The sequence below is a fragment of the Aphelocoma coerulescens genome, chromosome 2 (assembly GCF_041296385.1).
Source record: "Aphelocoma coerulescens isolate FSJ_1873_10779 chromosome 2, UR_Acoe_1.0, whole genome shotgun sequence".
Classification (NCBI taxonomy): Eukaryota; Metazoa; Chordata; class Aves; order Passeriformes; family Corvidae; genus Aphelocoma; species Aphelocoma coerulescens.
The window spans coordinates 45,935,124-45,942,766 of record NC_091015.1 but is presented as its reverse complement, the minus strand read 5'-3'; the positions used below and the strand labels follow the sequence as shown (position 1 = coordinate 45,942,766).

The 7,643-nt window shown below is 38.7% G+C and overlaps 1 long non-coding RNA gene across 1 annotated transcript in view; it reads left to right on the top strand.

Moving 5' to 3' along the window:
- The first annotated feature begins 1,974 nt into the window (after nt 1-1,974).
- LOC138105716 (uncharacterized) overlaps nt 1,975-7,643 on the top strand; it is an 81,045-nt gene continuing 75,376 nt past the window's right edge. Inside the window, exon 1 of the long non-coding RNA XR_011148636.1 lies at nt 1,975-2,201. This is a non-coding gene — a long non-coding RNA (uncharacterized lncRNA). The remainder of the gene's footprint in view (nt 2,202-7,643) is intronic.

The window sequence follows — 7,643 nt, the reverse complement described above, 5'->3', positions numbered from 1 at the left end:
AACAATTCTCCATTTTGATATTTTTTACTCTTATCTATTTACTACAAAGAGAAGCCCAAAACCTCTAAAATTTTCACCCTGTGACAATCTTACATAGTAGTCTATCACCTAATTCAGACCACTGTATTTTCTAGTTCTTGTCTGACTGTTGGTAATTTTTTCCAAGGTTTGAAGCTAAACCAGTGTTGTTCAGGGGGGTAAGAACCCTTAAAAACAGGCAGAGAAATATTCTCGGCACTCTGGGTTCCTACAGTTCTCTTTTTCTTTAAACTCTTAACTCCTGGCATCTATCCCAAAGCTCCTGCTATGGTCTCAGGATGAAGGCTTCTCCTTACAAGTCTTCCCTCCCACACTACTCATGTACTTTCACTTTGCTTTCTGTCCTGGAAGCACAAACTTACCAACTTACTAAGGACACTCTTTCTTCCTTCATTGAGTCTGTCTTGCATCAGAGTCCTTTATATGGTCCTCTGAAAATATTCTACAGCCTCTCTTCCCTAGTTACTTTGGGTTTTGGATAAAACAAAATGAAGATGAATAAAATATGTTGAAATTTTGTGCTTAAACTGCTTATTGAAATATAATGAAATAATTGAGTAGTTGAGCTCATACTTTTATAGAGACTGATGGAGTGCCCAATGCCTCTCTATCTTGAGGGTGAACTACAGGACATATGAGACCCTCATTGATCTTCCTTTGTGAAAAATGTGTCTTTGTCTACTACTTTAATGTGTATTTTGTATATGTTTTGACAGACAATAGAAAGTGAATAAGTCAGACATCTGTGCCCAAGAAAATGAGGGAGAAAAGGATTATTTTTGAAAATAATTTGTGGTTAGTTTTCCCAAAGGAAAAGATGCCATAAACATAAAGAAACCTCAGAAACTCAGTGAAAGCTGCTGGATTTCTTTGGTTGTTTGTTTCATCTCCATTGAAATGCTTTTAAGCAACATTTGCCATTGAGACCTCTGCGTGTCACTTCCTTTAGGTTTTAACTACCCAGGCACTTCAAGCAGAATCAACAGATGCAGTGAACTAAAATTAGTATTAACTCACAGGTGTAATTGTTGTTCCTGAGACTAGTAAGAAGCTATTTCTATTTCTTTAATACTCCTCGTGTTTTACATGTGGCTACTGCTACAATGCTTCTTTTTTTGTTATTTTCCAATCAACTACTTTTATTTTAGAAATCCATAGTTAAATAAACTTATGGGCTAGCGTCAATACTTAATTCTGTGTTCAGCCACCTCTTTTTTTATGGTATTCACCTTATTTACTTTCACTGTTCTTCAGAACAACATGCATTAATTCAAATACATGTTTTTGTACTTGAATTACTGATTCACTAAATCCCTAGATAAGTTTAAATCATCAGCAAGTCTGTGTAAGTATGATTTCTGCATTCTTAAAGAAAAGACAGATGTGATCTTTACATATATTTGTAATTTTAAATGAGAAACAAAGCTATTTTTTCTGCACTTACATCATTGTTTTAAAGACTGAAGAAAAATAGGTTTATTGATCTGCATGTTTAGGCTTGATGCATGTCCAAGAGGTGAAAAAATCTTTAAAGTAAATAGAGAAGTTTTGCTGCTTCAGATATACAAGGGTATTGTGGGTTCATTTTCTAGTTACTCAAATTTCGTAAATATGGAGTTTTAGAACAAAAATTAACAACATAGAGAAATCAGTAATTTTCAGCCCAGTTAATAGAAATTATGGCAGACTTCTGCTGTTTTATGCCAATCTTATTGAGTCTTCAGTAAGCCCTCACATTCCCCTGCAATCTGTTTTATTCTTTGTGCCAGGTATGTGTGCTTTAATTGCATTGAGATGGTGTTTTAGTTTGAATAGCCTGTCCTCAGCCTGAAAGGGAATATGGTAATGTCTTTCACACAGGAAGAGTCACAGCTGCTTGTATTAACTGTAAACAGCACCCAGATGAAGATGGAAACAAGTAAAAAAAGGTTTTCTCTCCCCACAACCCCTCAATTTCTCCTCAATTAGGTGGCTGGGATCTTGTCAGCTGGTGTTGCTTTTATCTCCTGGTTTTGGCCATGGGGGAAAGAGGGTGGAGAACTCTCCACCTCTAGTATGGCAGAACTATGCTTCTGCTTTCCCTTGGTCTGATGATTTTACCTTTTTGTGGTGAGAGCCCAGCTAATGCTACAATGCTTTCATGTTAGATGGAATGAAAAGAGGTATGTGATGGTCCTTTTCTTAATTTTTGTGGTATCTATGTGGTTTATTTGGTTTCGTTCAAGCTGCAGTCCTAGAGGTAAATGGAATTTTTACTTCTGACTTTTTTTTATCTTTAAATAAAAGCCTTTCAAATTCTTATAGCCTTAAAGAAAAACTTGAAATGGTTATTGGAATATGCTATATGGATACTATATTGTGGAGCTATTTTCCTAAGACTAATTAGTGATGTTTTTATGAAATATGCTATGAAATGTTTCAAATTCACACACAGGATCACAGAATACTCTGAGTTGGAAGGGTCTCAGAATTGGGTAAATAACCCTTGAAACTGGGATATAGAACTGAGGCAAAGACCTGGAACTTCAGGTTCAAGTATACATATTTCTTTGTTTCTGCTTTCCCACAGGGACCCAAGAAGTTGCCTTAACAAACGTCAAAACAGACTTCATCAAAATTTATTTCTGTTCATTCTCCTAAGTAGTTTTGTTTGTTTACTGTCAATGTTTCTGAAACTCTCAGCCACTCATTCTCTGCAACATCACACCATCAGTGGCACTAAAAAATGCTGCCATCTGGATTTCAGAGGGTCTTCGTAACTGCTGAGTTACAAATCCTCTGCACTTCAGTGGTGTCCAGGTCAAGAACTTGGTTCTGCCTCCAGCAATGCTGGCCATAACCAGGTTGTAAACTATATTAATCTAAATAATTTAAGGAAATTGTCAAAAATATGAGAGCAGGGCTAATCGTTTAATCTAGCTAAAACCAAAAGCATGATAAAAGTGATACAAGTACTGATTATGGCTTGATTGGTGCAAAACCAGACAGTACTGCTGTCCTCAGTGGTGTCCTGGATGAGGAGTTCAGCTGTACAGAACGATGACTGTTTATGACTTTCAGAGCAGTCCTGGGAGATGGAGGATGCATGACAACTCATTATTTAGTACCTCTGAGCTCAGTGTCTGGTCCCCATATGTTTAGGAGATTTGAGCATTGGTTATTCAGCTTAAGAAAAGGGACTATAATTCTTTAACAGAATGGCTGCCCTGGCTTTTTATAAATTGCTGAAAACATTCATATCAGGAAAACGGTGAACCTGTTATGAATAAATGTATAATGAACAGAAGGCGCTCTGACTTTTTTAGCTAGTAATGATGAGAAATCAGCAAACACATGAATAAGGTGATTGCAGTGTCCTGTAGATGAGGTTGTAGAAATCCAGCTGAAATGTTCCTTATTTTAATTTTGTCCTGTAACACCTGATATTTCTCACCAAAGGTAAATGTTTTAGTTAATGTCACTAACTGCCTTAGGTTTTAAATCCACATTTATGTAATATATTCCCCTCTTCCCGTATAAAGGAAAAAAAAGTATTAATATTGCCTTCTCTAGATAAGAAAACTATAGAGCAGTTATTTTTTTGTGCCTCCTTCCCCTGAAGGAGGGGGAAGGAAAGAATTAAATTGGTTCCAAATACTCTTGTCTGAAATGCTGTACCTACTCTTACAACAAGGTTCCTAAAATGAACTATTGTAGCTATATCTTTTGTATACAGTTTTTCTCATTCAGGAGAAAAAGATTAGGAGCTCTTTCTTGTAATTTTGTTTTGTTTAACTTTGTTCTCAAGGTTTTTGCTATTACTATGGGTTTTTTGATGCTTCAGAGGAAAAATGATGTCACACTGCTGTGATAAAACTTGTGATTTGACAGTTCTTCCCTTGTGCCCTGTGAGGCAGAAGAGAACAGAATGAAAGTGCTTATTCCTGTTTCATTGCACATAGGTGCACAGGAAAGACAGGCAGCCATTGGTTCATGCAAAGCAATCTGCTGCAGTTGCCCATCAAGGAATAATCTCTGTATCCTCCTTCTAGCTTCTATGGATGTTACTTATGCACAATGGCTCCTAAACCTCCTGACTATGTGTTTGTACCCAATTCTATGCCTAGTGGCTGGCCCTTATGTTTCAAAAATACTTCCTGCATGAATGAGGATGTGAAGAGAACACTGTAACTACTTTATTTTCCTGTAGCACTTACGTATACCTAAGTCTCTTAGAAAATTAGCTCTGAGAAAACTAACCAAAGTTTACTCAATAAAAAGGTAAGAAAAGGCATTACTTCTCTAAAATACAGGAGATTGTACAGATGGGAAGCAGTGCTGTTGATTAATTCACTGCCTAAACAGGACTGTGAAGTGTGCTTTTTTTATTTCATTAGTTAGGTTTTGGATATTTCACCTGTCACTAAAATACTAACTGAACTTTTAACATTTCTTGAGGTATTTAACCTGTCTTATAGCCTGGAGTCAGAGGTGTAGGTATCTGTTGTCTACATCTTCCTAGACCTTCATTGCCCTAGTGACTTGTGTAAGGTCTGACTGAATAATGGGTGATAACTTGGGGAGTTCATTCTGAGATCTTCTGAAATACAGCTCAGAGTCCAACTTGCTGAACTATTCATCTTTCTGTAGTAAAAGGGGAATATAACTGACAATATAAGTATTGAAATAGTCCTAAAAATAAAGGTCATTGTTCTATAATTAATACTCAAAAAAGAAAATCTACCTGATATTTCAAAGGTGGAACTGGTTTGGTGTATTGGGTTTGCATGGCCAAGCTTTGGTAGCTGGAGGGGCTACAGGGGTGGCTTCTGTAAGAAGCTGCCAGAAGCTTCCTTCATGGAACAACTCTGCAGACAAAGGTCAGTGGAGGAGAAGGGGCAGGAGGTGCTCCAGGCACTGGAGCAGAAATTCCTCTGCAGGCTTTGGTGCAGACCGTGGTGAGGCAGCTGTGCCCCTGCAGCCCATGGAGATCATTGGGAGTGCAGAGATCTACCTGCAGCCCATGGAGGAGCCCACACCAGAGCAGAGGGATGCCTGAGAGGAGGCTGTGACCCTGTGGGAAACACATGGTGGAGCAGGGTCCTGGCAGGGACCTGCAGACCTGTGGGGAGAGGAGTCCATGCTGGAGCAGGTTTCCTGGCAGGACTTGTGACTCCATAGAGGACCCATGCTGGAGCAGGCTGTACCTGAAGGACTGTGCCCCATGGAAGAGTGATCCACATTGGAGCAGTTTGTGGAGAACTGTTGCTGATGAGATGGACTCATGTTGGAGAAGTTCATTGAGAGCTGTCTCCGGTGGAGGGACCCCACGCTGGAGCAGAGGAAAGACTCCTCTCCCTGAGCAGTGGGGAAAACGGCATGGAATGAACTGATCATAACCCCATTCGCTGTCTCCCTGCACTGCTGGAGGGGAGGAGGTAGAACTGGGAAGGAGTGGGGGATGAGGGTAGGGGAGAAGGTCATTTTAAAGGCTTATTTTACTTCTCATTATCCTGCTCTGATTTTGGTAGCAATGAATTCAGTTAATATCCCAGATTCGAGTCTGTTTTGCCTGTAATAGTGTTGGCTGAGTGATCTTTCCTGATCCTTAACTCATTAATCTTTTGCTATATTTTCTCTCCTGTCCTGCTATGGAGGAGAGTGATAGAGAGGTTTTGGTGGGTGTCTGGCATCCAGCCAGGGTCAGCCTACTGCATATGGAAAAGACCTTTGAGATCACCAAATCCAACTGGAAGACTAACTGCTCATCCAAGAGAATACAGGTGCTAGAAATCACAAAATATTAAAGTGAGACTGGGGTTGTCTGCCTCTATATTAATTTTTGTCTTTCTTTCATGTAATGTTATCTGTTACTGAGAAATGACTTTTACAAACAGAAAAAAATGTAATTTTTGCCAGGGTTTTCAGCAGCCTGCCACAAATTTTGTACAAAGGAAAAAAGAACCAGCTGTAACTAAAGTGTGTGCAAGCAATTTGCATTTGCTTATTGATACACTTTTCCAAGGCAGAGGAATGGTGTTTGGGTTTTTTATTACATAATTCTCGTATAGTATTAATGTAATTATTTAGGTTCCTTTTAGAGTTTGGCATTTAACTTGCCTGTTTTAATCCCTTAGGCCAATATGGCCCCTAGAAAAAATTTTAAAAATTCCCAGACTCTTTCATAATAATATGCTCCATTAAAGCCAAAACATAGACTTTAAATTTTGTAATAGGAAGTGTTTCACTGACAACATTTCCAAAAAGACAAACCTAAATGAGCAAAACATTCAAATCTAAACAGGCAACAACTTATAGAACAACTTCCAGGGAGCAAGAGGAGACCAAAAACCTATTTGGCCACATCTAGCAGCTAGTAGTTTCAAAGCACCATTTCATTTGCCTCTTGCAAATGTCTCACAAAGTAAGCATCTGTAGTAGTTGTGTTCCTCCAGCAATCCCCAGTGAAAGAGGAAAAACTTGTGTAGTTGTGATTCCATTGTTGCACTTCAGCATAAATGGGTGTTGACTGCAGGTCTGTGGCTAAGACAATATGCCAATATGCTGTGAACTGTGATGGCTGGGCTCTGGCTGCTGCTTCTGGTTTTTTGGGTTTGTTTGGGTTTTTTTAACTCCTGCTATGAGGACTGCAACTGCAAGGAGCAAAGTACAGAATGAAGAGCTGCACATAGTAATGCAACAAACTACCACAACCATATTTACCAGTTTGTTGCATCTGTAATAGTCATATTTTTACTATTCGAGATTAAGGGTAGATGCATGTTAATGTATATCAAACTGAGATCTTCAAGGAGCTGTGGCTGTGAGGGCTTTTCAGTCACTATTATTAAAGCTTTTCTGAATGTTCACAGAGAAATTCTACTAAGAACTGCTACAAAAATTAATATTGGTCGTGATTTTCTTTTATATAAAAGTCTTATAAGTCTGGAGAAGTTCCAGGAAATGGGAAGAAAAGCAAAGATCTCATCAGCACTTAAACAAAACAGACAAAATAACGTTGGTAACTGGGCTGGTTGCCTGGACACCGCCACTAGACAAGGTGATTGAGACTGATAATGGGATGCAATCAGACAGTAATGTTAGCACAGCTAATGCCAATCAGCATGGTGTTATGGAAAGCAGGCTGGCCGTTGTATTTTCTGTTGAGTTAGATTGGAGGTGCTAAGTGAGACAGCCTTTGCTTACAATTCATGTATGACATGGAGCTTGGATGCAATGTGAATTTATTGAAGCAACATATGTGCCGACAGCAGATATGAAACAAATTAGAATGATGTCAATGCATATAAAAGTAAGATGTGGAAGCATCCAGTAATGTGGATATTTTTCAAATTCAGAGAATTCAAGTAGGACTTGTTCCTTTAATTTTAATGGGTCTTTTGTTGTGGAAGCATAAAGTCATTGCTGGCTTAAAGGGGGCAGGGAGAAAATGACAAAAGCTGGCCCTGTGTGCTTCTGAAATGGACAGTGAAATGGACTTGAAAGCAGTGAGGTTTTGGGATGCAGTGTATTAGCAATAATAATTACTTAAGAGAGTATTTTTGGAGGCTAAATACATGTGCTACAGTGAAAAAGAGGTTTCCAGGTACATCTATAAATGCATT